We start from the raw sequence: 15095 nt of genomic DNA on the forward strand, positions 1-15095 counted from the left end.
TCCCCCTCACCACCTGTGCCTTCACTTCAAGGGGGGGACTCCATAAATGCCAGGCCATTGCCCTCTTGCTCATTGTCCTTGTCCCCAAGACAGAGCGATGCCTGGAACCCATTCAGCATAAAGCTAAGCCAACGGAGATTTCTCGAAGAACTCCTTTGCCCCATGGAAGGAGCCGCTTCTTTACATCTTTACAGTTGGGAAAACTAAAGAAGACATTGTTAACACCCAGCTTAAGAAAGGGAGCAGGGGTGTGCAGACTCCACGCTCCTCCTGGGACGAAGGATCAAGACTGCTTTTACATCCTGCCGTGCTGTGTGCTGGCGCTTACTAGTGAGTGAATGCGACAGCAACAGCAAATAAACAGCATCACAGTATCAATATTTTGATAAAGGAGTATCCAAATAAGATTTTGTCCAGTTCTTATCAAAAAGCATCATAAAAAGATTTTTTCAATTGTTATTTAAAAAAATATCTTACGCTATACTTATTGTGTCAGCAACTGCCCTAAGCACAGAAAGGTTAAGTAAGTCTCCCAGAAACACACAGCTAGCAAGGCGCAGAGCTGGGATTCAGCACATACACGGACAGTTACGTACCCTACACACGAACCTTCAAGTTTCCAACAATGATGTGAACATGCATTCTCATGTCCAGTAGCATAACTTAGCTCATCTGTCTGGTGTACTTTTCAAGGCACTGAGCTGTAAGATTAAAAATGTTTTCTCTATCTTTTGTGTTTATTTGTTATGTAGTATTTGTGTGAAAGTATTACCAACCTATTACAGTACAGTACTATATATAGCCGATTATGTTGGCTGGGTACCTAGGCAAACTTTGCTGGACTTAAGAACAAATTGGACTTATGAATGTGCTCCCAGAATGGAACTCATTTGTATTTAGGGGGCTCACTATGCAGTCATACAGTATATATAATATATAAAGCATATATCTAATTTTACATATTAACATCAGATCAGATCAGATCAGTCACTCAGTTGTGTCTGACTCTTTGCGACCCCATGAATCGCAGCACGCCAGGCCTCCCTGTCCATCACCAACTCCCGGAGTTCACTGAGACTCACGTCCATCGAGTTAGTGATGCCATCCAGCCATCTCATCCTCTGTCGTCCCCTTCTCCTCTTGCCCCCAATCCCCCTCAGCTTCAGAGTCTTTTCCAATAAGTCAACTCTTCACATGAGGTGGCCAAAGTACTGGAGTTTCAGCTTTAGCATCATTCCTTCCAAAGAAATCCCAGGGCTGATCTCCTACATATTAACATACATATGTATAAGAACACAGAATGGACTACATATGTATAAGAACACTTAGAGCATATAACCAATCATTGATATTTTATATATAATATATGTGCTTCCCTGCTGGCTCAGATGGTCTCTCTGCAATGCAGGAGACCGGGGTTCAGGCTCTGGGTCGGGAAGATCCCCTGGAGGAGGGCATGGCAACCCACTCCAGTATTCTTGCCTGGAGAATCCCATGGACAGAGAAGCCTGGCGGGCTACAGTCCCTGGGGTCACAAAGAGTGACTAAGAGACTTAGTCACTTAGACTGAGAGACTAAGCGCACACATCATATAATCTCCATATAATTTATAAACATACATACATTTCTATATGAACAGATATCACTTTATAACTATGTATATATAAGATACATGAAACATACAAAAATTTGCAAATGAGAATACTATAGCAGTATAAACTGGCTGGAAATGCCAACTTGGAAAGTAGTGAGCTCCCCATCACGGGAAGTGTGCAGACAGAGGCTAGAGGATTGCCTACTGGAGCTGCTTGAAAGGGGAGCCTTGTCCGGGCAAGGGAGGAATAGGGGACTGTGTGCTCAGTGACGCTGGACACTCCATCTGCGCAGCTGGCCTGCTGGGGTGGGCCAGGGAGGTACCCCTTGAATGCTGGGTGGGTCTGAGCCCAGGGCAGATGGAAGAGCAGAAGAAAGGTCAGGAGCCTCAGGAGCTGCCAGCCTGGTCTTTTAGTTCCAAGTCAGGGGCTTCAGGCCACCGGGGAACCCAGGCAGCAAGGGGATGGTCAACCTTCCTGCGGCATTCACCCTGCAAAGGGAGAAAGCGCTGACCACGACACCAGCCTGGACCCTCCACCCCACGGGGAACCCCACCCAAGCTCCCTGAGACTGTGACATCAGCTGGGAGCCCTAGGCCCCATGGGGAACCCCACCCAAGCTCCCTGAGACCATGACACCAGCTGGGAGCCCTCCGCCCCACGGGGAACCCCACCTAAGCTCCCTGCTCACCACACCAGCAGCAGAGAACTAGTTCATCTCCACGGAGTCAGCCGAACACAGATCAGAGAACAGGGGACAGAAAATGAAACTGACACCAAGTAGGGCAGGCTCTGCTGGGAACCAGAGCTTGTGGGAACAACTGCTTCCTCGTTCTCTCTGTCTGGGGAGTCAGAGTCAGAAATACCTGGTTCTGAATCCCAGCCTTGCACCCACTGGTCTGAGTGAGCCCCTTGCTCTGTCTGAGCCTTACTTTTCTCCTCTGTAAAATGGGATAACACTAGGCCCTACCTCGCAGGGTCCTTGAGAATGTTCAAGGAAATGCTGATGAGATGATGGCCCGCTCGGAATCTGACACTACGGGTGCCCAGCAGATGTAAGCTTTCTTCCCTGGCTCCTGTGTGAGCCCGAGAAGAGGCGTGAGGTCCCTGATTATGGTGGCCCCCAAGCGGACTAGAGTCAGACATGGTTCTGATCCTAGGCTGGCATCTGTCTGCCTCACAGAGTTGAGTGACTTCGATCAGGGCCTTTCCCCTCCCTGGGCTTCACTTTCCCTTTGGAGGCTCAGACCTCAGGACTTCCCACAAGCAGCCCCATCGGGAGGCATCTATGGTGAAAGAAGAAATCTTTGGAATCAGTCCTTACAAAGCAGGACAGGGGAGCTGACTCCCAGAGATATCTGAGACTCACTGCCCGAGAGGATGCCCTGCCTGATATTTTATACCCGAGAGGCAAGGGGGCATGGGGCTTATCCCATTAAAGACAGGGAGGAAGAGGCCCAGGGAGGCTATTTCACCCCCCAGGTGGTTGGGAACACCCTTCTGTTGGCTCCCAGCTCTGCATTTCCCAACCCCTTTCTCCCTTTCCCAAAAAGATAAATAAAATCATCATAAGGTCGTGACTCAGACACTTCTCTCATCCCCAGCCATAGGGCAGGGTCTCGCCACCTCTCAGATCCATCAGGTCAGCTGTGCAGCCTCATCCCAGAAGTCCTGTGGCCACAGCCTTCACTCTTCTCTGGGTGTTTCTGAGAGAGACAGAAGACAGGGCTCCTGTAACATTGGCGTCTTCCCTCCCTTGTCTCCAGTCAGAAATAAAAGTCCTTACTCATTTTTGTAAGACAGAACCAAGGCTGGGAGTCACAGCTGAATGGGGAGGGGGAGGGGGAGGGCAGGGAGCAGCCTATTTTTTTGTCCAGTGGGGGAGGGTCCCAAAGAGGTGAGCACTGTGAAACCACCCACTCTGTCTCCCCCCAAAGCAGGTCCTTATTTGGGGAGCTTTTGACTGTGATCATGGCTCCATTTGCATAAGAAGTTTTGGGGAGGGAAGAAGGACTTGTCACATTTCTCCCACAAGAGTGTGTTCACACCAAGAACAAGGGAGACGCAACAGTGGCCTTTGCCGTCACCAGAAGTGGCAGCTGAGTTGAAGAATTCCTTCCTCTAGGCACAATTCCCCTGGTCTCCCGATGAACCGACTTCTCTCTAGGGAACGTGGAACTCACTGTCACCAGCGCAGCCTGCCCACGCCCGCCCTCCACGCTCAGCGCTCCAGTTAAAATCACGTCCCGTCTCTGCTACAGGTTTATGAGGCCCTGTTTCAAGGATGACAGGCTCCTCTCCGGGTGAGAACAGGAGAGCCAGGGCCAACTGTTACAAAACAAGCCTCTTGGAGGGAAGCCGGCGGAGGGGGTGGGGAGGGAGACCCACAGTCAAACTAGGACAGCGTTTCCCAAGAGGAGCCAAGCAAGACTCCACATGATTTCAATCAAGGAAGGACACCCGCCTGCTAGCCACTCCACCTCCCAACCAGAGCCAGACACATCCAGATGTCTGCATAACATCCTGTCTCCCCCAGGTGCCTGCCTCTTCCCACTGCTGGCCTTGCCTTGCCCCCGCGGGGCACACCTGAAATGCACTCCAGCCCTTGCTGCTCTCCAAGGCCGGTCGTAATTGCTCAAAGCACTCACACAGGGGTGCAGTTTACAGGGCAGTTTATAGCTCTCACAGCGTCATCCATGAAGTAATGAAACAGCACAGGCCCTGAGCTGCTCCCGGGATGCTGCTCCTGGGGGGACGTTTCAGGGTGTTACACAGGAAGTGGCATAGTGGCCCTGTTTGCACTCAGTGGGGGGATGTGTTTCCAGACGGAACTCCCAGCAGGAAATGAAGTAAAAGCCCCTCCCAGTCAAGGAAGGGTTTAGAAGCCACTGCCACCAGCACAGCAAGAGGAAACCCTCCAGGCCTAAGAGACTGGGCCCTCAGCTCCCAGAGGCAGGGAGCTACAGCAGCACGCAGCCTTCCCAGCCTCCATGCTGAGACACTGATGTGTATGAGGGGGTAGGGGATGAAAAATGAGGTTCAAGGGCAGACCCATGCCACTGGCTTGAGGCCAGGGCCACAGAGCTGATCCTGATGGACTCAGTGCAGTTTCTCCAACCTCTTAGGGTTAGCACGTCTTGATGAGGACAGACAGGAGCTCTCTGTGGAGTCCCCTCAACCCATTTAGAGCCTGTCATAACTACAAGAAGTTCTCATTCTGGACAATGGAGTTTGGTCAAGGTCCACCCACCCTTGAGACATTCTTGTTAAACCCCCAGATTGAGAGCCCACCCAGTATTATTGTCCAGACAGGCAGCCTCTCAGAGGATTCCAGTGGCATGGCCTCTGCAGTGTGGCTTGGTGTCCACCTTTCTATTTGAACACCCAGACACTGCTACTCAAAGAAGGTCCTCCAACTGGAGGGAATGTGGGCTGAGTCCTTTCTCTGCTTCACTGCCTGCCCTCAACAGACCCCATCCTGTCTATGGACCACATTGTCCATGCCTGGTCCAGAGAAGCTCTGCCAAATGATGTCTGAGGCTGCTTTCTCATGGAAAACCTCCAGAACTCTGCCTTCTGAATTCAGCTGCAGGAGGAGATGGTTTCAAACCTCTGGCTCAGAGTAACACCCAGGGATAAGACAAGTTCAGGGCAAGGCAGATTCAGTCCTTTATCTCCAAGCAAAGGCAGGGGTTTTTTTGGACCATAAAGCTAAGCACCAAAGAATTGATGCTTTCGAACTGTAGTGCTGCAGAAGATTTTTGAGAGTCCGTTTAACAGCAAGAAGATCAAATCAGTCAATCCTAAAGAAAATTAACCCTGAATATTCATTGGAAGGACTGGTGCTGAAGCTGAAGCTCCAGTACTATGGCCACCTGATAGGAAGAACCAACTCATTGGAAAAGACCCTGATCCTGGGAAAGATTGAGAGCAGGAGAAGAAGGGAAAACAGAGGATGAGGTGGTTGGATGGCATCACTGACTCAATAGACATGAGTTTGACCAAACTCCAAGAGATGAGCATGCTCCAGTCCATGGCGTTGCAGAGTCAGATATGACTAAGCAACTGAAAACCAGCAAAGGCACAGGCCAGGTCTCCCAAGAAGCCGCTCTCATTTTACACCTCTGGCCATGGACACTGGAAGGAGTGTCTGTTTTCTGCTTTGTCATGATCTCCTGTCCCCTCCGGTCTGTAACTCCCTCTTCTTGACCTTCGTCCATTAGAACTTTCCCAGAATGGCCCTGGGAGCACTCCCTCCCCTCCAAGATGAGCATGGAGGATGAACTCAAAGATCATAGAGGATGTCAATAGGGCTCCAATGGAGCCCAGAGCTTTTAGACCAGAGCCCCTTGACCTGGGGACTGGCGACAGCTCCAGAAAGGACAAAAATCCCCATGTGTGATTATGCCCACATGCATCTTCCTGGAGGGCTTGAGTCAAGTTCTGAAAGTGTTCTGTGACCCAGAAAAGCCTCGAAGTCAAAGCAGAATAAAAGGAGGAGGAGAAAGTTGGGAGTGTTCATACATCTGTTAGTTGGCCCATCATTCCCTTCTACCTCTGGAGGGCCTGCTGAGTGCCCAGGCTCTGTGCTGGGTGCTGAACATTCCATGGAGATTAAAAACCATGTTTGTGGTGCTTACAGGCTCCTATGGGGACAAGTATTAATCAAAAGCATACAAATGTAAAATGGCAACTCTGCCCAGAAGAGGTCCACCACGGAGCCCAGGAACTGGTGAGCAGCCTGCTATGATGGAGGTAGATTCAGGAAACTGAAGACAGAGAAACACCAGGATGATGCCAAACCTGAAACCAGAAACCTGAAACCAGAGCCTAGAGTAGCCAGCTCTGAGCCCGGCCTCTAGATGGCTTAGTGTAAAGAGAGAACAAAGGACTATGACAAGGCTGTATGTTGTCACCCGGCTGATTTAACCCCTATGCAGAATACATCATGAGACATGCCAGGCTGGATGAGTTACAAGCTGGAATCAAGATTGCCAGGAGAAATGTCAACAACCTCAGATATGCAGATGATACCACTTTAATGGCAGAAAGTGAAGGGGACTAAAGAACCTCTCGATGAGGGTTAAAGAGGAGTGTGACAAAGCTTGCTTAAAACTCGGCATTCAAAAAACTAAGATCATGGATTCCGGTCCCATCACTTCATAGCAAATAGAAAGGGGGAAAGTGGAAGCAGTGACAGATTTTATTTTCTTGGGTTCCCAAATCACTGCAGACAGTAACTGAAGCCATTCATTGGAAGGAAAACTATGACAAACCTAGACAGCATATTAAAAACCAGACATCATTTTGCTGACCAAAGTCCGGATAGTCAAAGCTATGATTTTTCCAGTAGTCATTTAGGGATGTGAGAGTTGGACTGTAAAGAAGGCTGAGCACCAAAGAATTGATGCTTTTGAACTGTGCTGCTGGAGAAGACTCTTGAGAGTCCCTTGGACTGAAAGGAGATCAAACCAATCCATCCTAAAGGAAATCAACCCTTTAGGTGAGAGCTACACCAGCCTCTCATCTGAACTTCAGATAACATACTGCTTCTCAGGAAGCTCCACTGGACCGTCCACAAGTGCCTCGAACTCAGTATGGCGGACTAAACTTGTCACCTCATCCCCACCCATCCCAAACTGCCCTCTTTCCCTAGTTCCGTAAAAGTCCCACCTTCCAGCTGACCAGGATCACCTCTCAGTGGGCAGTCAAGACCTGCAGTCTTACCCTCTAACCTCGGACTCCACACTCACCCCTCTCTCCGTCACAGGATAGAATATTCACAGGAAGGACTGATGCTGAAGCTGAAGCTCCAGTACTTTGGCCACCAGTTGCAAAAAGCTGACTGACTGGAAAAGATACTGATGTTGGGAAAGATTGAAGGCAAAAGGGGAAGAGGGCAGCAGAGGATAAGATGGTTAGGTAGCATTACCAACGTAATGGACATGAATTTGAGAAAATTCTGGGAGATGATGAAGGGTGAGAAGCCTGGTATACTGCAGTCCATGGGGTTGAAAAGGGTTGGACACCACTTAGTGACTCAACAACAGCAAAACAAAGAGAGAGGGAACAGGCAGAGAACTAGCGGGAACATCATGGAAAGTTACACTATGATGGCGGGGTGAGTGGCTCCTGCCCTTGGCAGGGGAGAGAGCAGATGCGAACTTGGCAGATGAGAACACTGAGGCATGGGAAGTTTAAGCATCTGGAAAATGTCACGTGGGGTCCTGTTGCCATTTCACAGGGATCTCCAACTTCCAGGTACCCCCATAGTAGGACCTGGGAGAAACCCCACCCATCTAAATAAAAAACTCATCACCCAACCTCATAACCTGCTCCTCCAGGCAAATGTTGGGTCTGTAAACTTCTCAGAGGCAGGGCTTTCCCAGCAGAGTGTTAGGCACAAGATAGACAACACAGAGCTGCCTGGATGAAGAAAATCATTGTGGAAAGGAGGGTGGCTGTGGTCCCATCAGTGACACCCAGGGCCTCCCTCCTCACCTGAGGGCTGGAGATGACACAAGAGATTAGGTTCTGAATCTCAAATCAAACCCAGCCCCCAAACCACAGGATGGGAAATCAGTTCAGAGACAGACAAATTCATAGTCAAGAGGTGGACGTTAAAACCCATAGCTGAGTTCACGTAGCTGTTTTCAATGGATAGAGCCTGGAAGCATTGCTTTTTTCATTCAGAAAATATGGCCGCCACCAATTTCTGGAGAGTGGTTGCCCATTGGAACCACAGAATGCCGGTGCATTGCTCTCCTCACATGAAACGAGCAAACTCTTATGATTTGGAGAGAGGACTAAAAGCTCCAAGTACGACATGTGAGAGTTGGACCATAAAGAAATCTGAACGCTGAAGAATAGATGTTTTTGAACTATGGTGTTAGAGAAGACTTGAGAGTCCCTTGGACTGCAAGGAGATCAAAACAGTCAATCCTAAAGGAAATCAGTCCTGAATATTCAGGGAAGGGCTGATGCTGAAGCTCCAATACTTTGGCCACCTGATGCGAAGAACTGACTCCTTGAAAAAGACCCAGATACTGGGAAAGACTGAAGGCAGGAGGAGAAGGGGATGACAGAGGATGAGATGGTTGGATGGCATCACCGACTCAATGGACATGGGTTTGAGCAAGCTCCAGGAGTTGGTGATGGACAGGGCAGCCTGGCATGCTGCAGTCCATGGGGTCGCAGAGTCAGACATGACTGAGCAACTGAACTGAACTGAACTGAACTGACTGAAGTATGATACGTACAAACAGCCATGCTCTGCCAAGATGCCTGTGGAACCCATAGTCAGTAAACACCTAGAGGGTATCAGGAGGGGCTCCAAGGAAAGACCTCCTCTAAGGGATTAAAACCCAGCAGTCTGTGAGCTGGAACTCTTCCTCTCCATCCTGCTCACTTCCTCATCCATCCCCCAGCCCATGAAGCCAGGTATTCAGGGTGGATTTTGTCTCCATCTCTCACCTGCTCCCCCTTCTACATCACCATCTTCTCCCTGTTGCAGGAGCATCCTTGTTGCAGGGGCAGGCCACCCTGCCCCTAGGCCCACCCCTCTGCTCCAGGCTCCCTCTGTCTACTACACATGCAAATCCGACCACAGCACTCCCAGCTCAAAGCCCACCAGTGCCTCCTTGGTGCCTTCGAGATTAAGGCTGCAGCATCTCACCCAAGACTGGAATTACTGCAGCAACGTCCCAGCTGCTCTCAGCTCCACCAGCCTCTCATCTGAACTTCAGATAATGTACTGCTTCTCGGGAAGCCCCACCAGACCGTCCACAAGTACCTTGAACTCAATATGGCCAGACTAAACTTGTCACCTCAGCCCCACCCACCCCAAACTGCCCTCTTCCCCTGGTTCAGTAAAAGGTTCCCACCTTCCAGCCAACCAAGACCACCTCCCAGTGGGCAGGTCAAGACCTGCAATCTCACCCTCTGACCTCTGACCCCACACTCACCCCTCTCTCCATCAGCCCAGCTCCCATCACTTCCCGCAGCCCCACAGCCTCTCACGTGACTTTCCTACTCACAACTGACCCACTTCTTCCCCACAGCAATGCCAGCTGCTGTTAGAAATAAAAGCCACGATTTCAGAGGTCTAACATAATAAAACTTTATATTCCCACGTAGTTAAGGGGCCGGGGCCAGGGCTCCTGGTTACAGCAGGTGCTTTATCTGTAAATGGTGACTCAGGGGCCCATGTTCCTTCCATTCTGTGCCTCTGCCAGCCCCCAGGACTCAGACTTCTCTGGAGACAGTGGAGGAGCCCTCTGAGGCTTAGAGGCCAGGTTTATCTCCAGCATCCCAAACTGTGATGGACTGAGAGCCCATCACCAGGCTACTCCTGGAGGCAGGGGCTTCTGGGAAATGTAGTTCTTCCATAAACAGCCTCATCTGAGCCCTAACACCACACAGTGGGAGAAGGAGCTTGAGTTTCTTGGTCCTCGACCATCTCATACCCCACCCCCACCCCTGTGTAGAGTGAGGCAGGTCCAGCCTCCTTGAGGGGATAGGGGGTTCTCTGGACAGTGAGGCTCAGCTCCCCAGCCCCAGCCCCACCGCACATTTGCCCAGTGCCCCTAGAAGGTCCAGGAACACACTGGCGTTCTCCTCTCTAGACACGAGGCTCCCTCTGCAAACGCCAGAACAGAAACACGAGCTCACTGGAGTGTGATGGTGGGCCTTCAGAGAGCAGACGTGGCCCCCCTGAGCAGATCTTAGACCTGGAAAGAGCTGGATTCCAAGGTATGGCCCACGATGCTTTGTCGCACTCCTGGCAGGGCCAGCTGTAGGCAGGGCATTGACACACCTCGCCAGGGTCCAGGAAGCTGAAGCTCTGGAGGGCCGGGGGCAACCTCAGTGTCGCACCCATTTCCAGGGTGGCTTCAACGCGCTAGGAAACAATGAGGACACCGGACTCAGGGGCAGGGCGCCCTCGGTCAGCACCGCCACCCGGGGGCTCAGCCCAGAGCCCGGACCCTACACTCTGTTGCCCGAGGCAGCCCTTTTCACCTCTATCACAGGCCCATGGGCTGCTGCTGGTCCACCCTCCCTGACTGACTGCTGCAGGTTCCATCCAGAAGGGTGGAACCACCTCTACCTGCTCCTGAATCCCACAGACTCAGCAGCATCCTGGGGCCAGAGACAGGGGAGATGGCACACATAGGGGCCTTGCAGCAGGCTGGGGGTTCAGCTCTACCTAAAAGCCTTTAACTTTAAGAGGGAAAGACCAGAAAAGTGTTCCGGGTGGAAGAAAAATGATGAAGGATGAAGGGAACTCAGAAAAGAGGCAGGATGCAGAAGGCCAAGTGTTGGAGGGAAGAAGCCCTGCGCCTGGGGAAGGGGGATCCCAGGACTGGAGGCCAGGTGTGGGGGCGTCAGGAAGGAACTCCGTGAAGCTGGCCAGCGCCCCCACCCCCAGGCCAGCATCATGGCTTTAACCAGAGCGGCGACGCGGTCACCACTGAATTTGTGGAGGAGAGCAGGCCAGGGGGCAGCTGGCCCCCCGAGCTCCCAGCCCTCCTGGCGACGATCAATCTCCACACCCCTCCCCCTCAGGAAGCCAGCCTGGGCTGGCTTGGAACAATCCCAAATCAATAATACATCTTAATCAAATAGTAGCAAATCTTTAATTGAAACCAATCATGGAATTGCATTCTCCTCCCATCCAAAGAGCTGTGCTTTTGATTAGGCAGACCGAAGACAGCATAATTTCCCACCCAGGGGCTCGGGGTCTGCCCCGGCCCCCCTTCTCTGCTCCACGGCTGAGGAAGATAAGCCCAGTTGGGGGACTGCGGGCGCCCAGAAAGCCCGCGGTCTGGGGCTGGCTGTGGTGTGGGTTTCCCTGTGTGGTCCCAGAGTGCGGACTGTTCTGGGGACATGCCTCAGATGGGGAGAGGCTCCGGGATGAAGCCTGGCTGGGGTGGCCACCAGATGGGAGCTGCCCCCACCTGGGCCTCCAGGCGCCCGGGGTTGGGTGTTGCTGTCTTTGTGTGGTTGTTCAGTCTCGCAGTCGTGTCCGACCCTTTGTGACCCCAGGGACTGCAGCACGCCAGGCTTCCCTGTCCTTCACCGTCTCCCAGAGTTTGCTCAAACTCATGTCCATCGAGTCGATGATGCCATCCAACCATCTCATCCTCTGCTGCCCCCTTCTCCTCCTGCCTTCCATCATTCCCAACATGTGGATCTTTTCCAATGAGTTGTTGGCTCTTTGCATCAGGTAGCCAAAAGGATTGGAAGGACTGATGCTGAAGCTGAAGTTCCAATACTTTGCTGTCTCTATAGCCCTAGGGTGAAGGACGGATGAATACTGTAGGGTCTGGAAGAGCTGGAGGGCCGCCCTGGGGGAATCTGCAAGTGGCCGGGAGGCAGAGAGCTGAGGACCTGGTGGACTGTCAGTAACTGGACAGGCCTCTGTGCCTCAAGGCCACTGTCCAATCAAGGTGTTGTCACGTCTCCCTGCTACCCCTGCCATGAGCATCCCATACACCAGATGCAGCTCAGCATCTTTCCAGATGTGAGAGGGTTGGACCTGAGTCATTTACTCTTTTGCAGGAAACTTTTGTGATCAAGCCTGCCCTTGGCTCTGGCTCTGGCTTTGGCAAGGTGACCCGTCCTCTAGAGACCTGAGCCCCTGCACAGCCGCAGTCCTGGGCTCACCATCCTCATCTCCATGGGGACCTTCCTGGAACTGGACGTGTGTGTGTAACCACTTGGTGCCCATTTGTGGAAATGGGTCTCCCCAAGCCAGGTTTCTCTTAGGCCTCCTGCTCACCTAGGCACCCATCAGGACTGCTGATTCTTGCTTTAGACAGTCAGGGACCCACCTGAGGCTGCAGAATAAACAGGGTTAGTTTGTGCTGGGTCTACACGGCCCTAATCCCCACCCCTCTTTGGCATTCCTTGGGAAGACTCCCCAAATCCATATGATACTATAGGATGACTAGTTATAGGTCCGGTCCTCCATCCATCAGAGGGGCCAGGCTGCCAGAGTACCTCACCCCAGGCTATGGCAGCTGGTTCAGGGACACACTGAACCAGATGAGACCAATCATGGGCTTCTGCCAGGACTGCTAAGCTTGGAGGATGTTGGAAGATGCTGCTGGGGTAAGCACCATCTCACCGGCTGGATGAAGTCAAGAAGTGGCCAGCAGAATGAAGACATGCTCAAGGTCATGGGGAACTTGACAGCATTGCTTGAGGCCTTGAATCCAGCTGCACCTGGAGGCGCAAATGAGACATATCAATTACCGGGACAATAAAGTCCATTTTTGTTTAAACCCATTTGAGTTTCACTGTCATCAAAAGACTTCTACCTAATATTCATGGAGGGACTTCTAACCTGATCCTGATAAAAATGTCATGAAGAAGTATGAGCAAACGCTGGACTTAAAACCACCCAACATCACTACCCTCACAGTGAACTCCAGGGTCACTGGTTCCCAATCCCACTAAGGTTGAGGACCCCTTTACAATGTCCAGAAAACCTCACAAAGTTCCACAAAATAATACCTGCACATTTACTATCCCTGGTATGACTGCAAAAACACACAAATAATTCAGTGAACTCTCTAAATGAATTTGGGTTTTTTTCCCTATACCAACAGTATCTGTGTATGTCAGAGAAAATTAATCATGCAAGGAGATCAAGCCAGTCAATCCTAAAGGAAATAAATCCTGAATATTCATTGGAAGGACTGATGCTGAAGCTGAAGCTCCAATACTTTGGCCACCTGATGCGAAGAGCTGATTCATGAAAAAAGACCCTCATGCTGAGAATGACTGAAGGCAAAAGGAGAAGGGGGCAGCAGAAGATGAGATGGTTGGATAGCATCACTGACTTGATGAACATGAGTTTGCACAAACTCCAGGAACAGTGGACAGGGGAGCCAGGCATGCTGCAGCCCACGGAATTACAAAGAGTCAGACACAACTTAGTGACTGAACAACAGCAACAACTCATAGGAGAATGTTCACTGTTATGAGTCCTGAGTGATGTTTTTGATCACATGGACTTGGGTGGGAAGTCTCAGTGGCTTCTGCCTCTCAGTCAGCCAGAATCTGAGTCTCCCAAGTCCTCCAGGGAGAGGCTGCCCATCTCAGGCTCCAGGCCCCTGCATTGGGAAACTAGAGGATCGCCACACTCTTATTCCTCTTAAGAAGCCCATGCTTCCCACAGCTCAAGGTCTGACAGCAGCATCAGGGGCCTGCTGTCTCATGCTTGTTTAAGGCAGTTCTTCAGGATTCCTGTCTTCAGCTGGTTTGTGCAGGAGCTTCATTTCCCCCCGACATGCTGTACACCAGGGCTTCTCAACTGTGGCATCAAATCTCGTGGGAGGTCACTGGAAATCCCAGACCAGATCCTATATGGCCAAGAACTACTATTTCTATCAAGTGTCCGAGGAGGCCTCACAAATAGATGAGAATCAAAAGTCAAAAAAAGGAAAGATATACCCATTTGAATGCAGAATTCCAAAGAATAGCAAGGAGAAATAAGAAAGCCTTCCTCAGTGGTTAATGCAAAGAAATAGAGGAAAACAATAAAATGGGAAAGAGTAGAGATCTCTTCAAGAAAACTAGAGATACAATGGGAACATTTCATGCAAAATAGGCACAATAAAGGACAGAAATTGTATGGACCTAACAGAAGGAGAAGATATTAAAAAGAGGTGGCAAGAATACACAGAAGAACTATGCAAAAAAGATCTTCACTACCCAGATAATCATGATGGTGTGATCACTCACCTAGAGCCAGACATCCTGAAATGCAAAGTCAAGTGGGCCTTAGGAAGCATCACTATGAACAAAGCTAGTGGAGGTGACGGAGTTCCAGTTGAGCTATTTCGAATCCTAAAAGATGATGCTGTGAAAGTGCTGCACTCAATATGCCAGCAAATTTGGAAAACTCAGCAGTGGTCACACGACTGGAAAAGGTCAGTTTTCATTCCAATCCCAAATAAAGGCAATGACAAAGAATGTTCAAACTACCGCACAATTGCACTCATCTCACACGCTAGCAAAGTAATGCTCAAAATTCTCCAAGCCAGGCTTCAACAGTACATGAACCATGAACTTCCAGATGTTCAAGCTTGATTTAGATCAAATTGCCAACATCCATTGGATCATTGAAAAAGTAAGAGAGTTCCAGAAAAACATCCATTTCTGCTTTATTGACTATGCCAAAGCCTTTGACTATATGGATCACAGCAAACTGTGGAAAATTCTTCAAGAGGTGGGAACACCAGACCACCTGCCCTGCCTTCTGAGAAATCTGTATGCAGGTCAAGAAGCAAAAGTTAGAACTGGGAACAGACTGGTTCCAAATTGGGAAAGGAGTATGTCAAGGCTGTTGTCACACTGTTTATTTAACTTATATGCAGAGTACATCATGTGAAATGCCAGGCAGGGTGAAGCACAAGCTGGAATCAAGATTGCAAGGAGAAATATCAATAACTTCAGATGTGCAGATGATACCACCCTTATGGCAGAAAGCAAAGA

The 15095-nt window shown here is 50.4% G+C and overlaps 1 long non-coding RNA gene across 3 annotated transcripts; it reads right to left on the reverse strand.

Moving 5' to 3' along the window:
- Positions 1 to 867: 867 nt before the first annotated feature.
- On the reverse strand, positions 868 to 4906 carry LOC132343385 (uncharacterized). 3 transcript variants are annotated; one of them, XR_009492220.1, is made up of 3 exons: positions 4241 to 4906; positions 3219 to 3298; positions 868 to 2083 (listed from the first exon to the last, which is right to left on the reverse strand). It is a non-coding gene; the product is annotated as an uncharacterized lncRNA (long non-coding RNA). The 3 variants fall into 3 exon arrangements; XR_009492218.1 differs by having other exon boundaries at positions 4179 to 4906; XR_009492219.1 differs by lacking the exon at positions 4241 to 4906 and adding an exon at positions 3513 to 4100.
- Between the last annotated feature and the right edge of the window lie 10189 nt (positions 4907 to 15095).

The sequence above is a fragment of the Bos taurus genome, chromosome 21 (assembly GCF_002263795.3).
Source record: "Bos taurus isolate L1 Dominette 01449 registration number 42190680 breed Hereford chromosome 21, ARS-UCD2.0, whole genome shotgun sequence".
NCBI lineage: Eukaryota > Metazoa > Chordata > Mammalia > Artiodactyla > Bovidae > Bos > Bos taurus.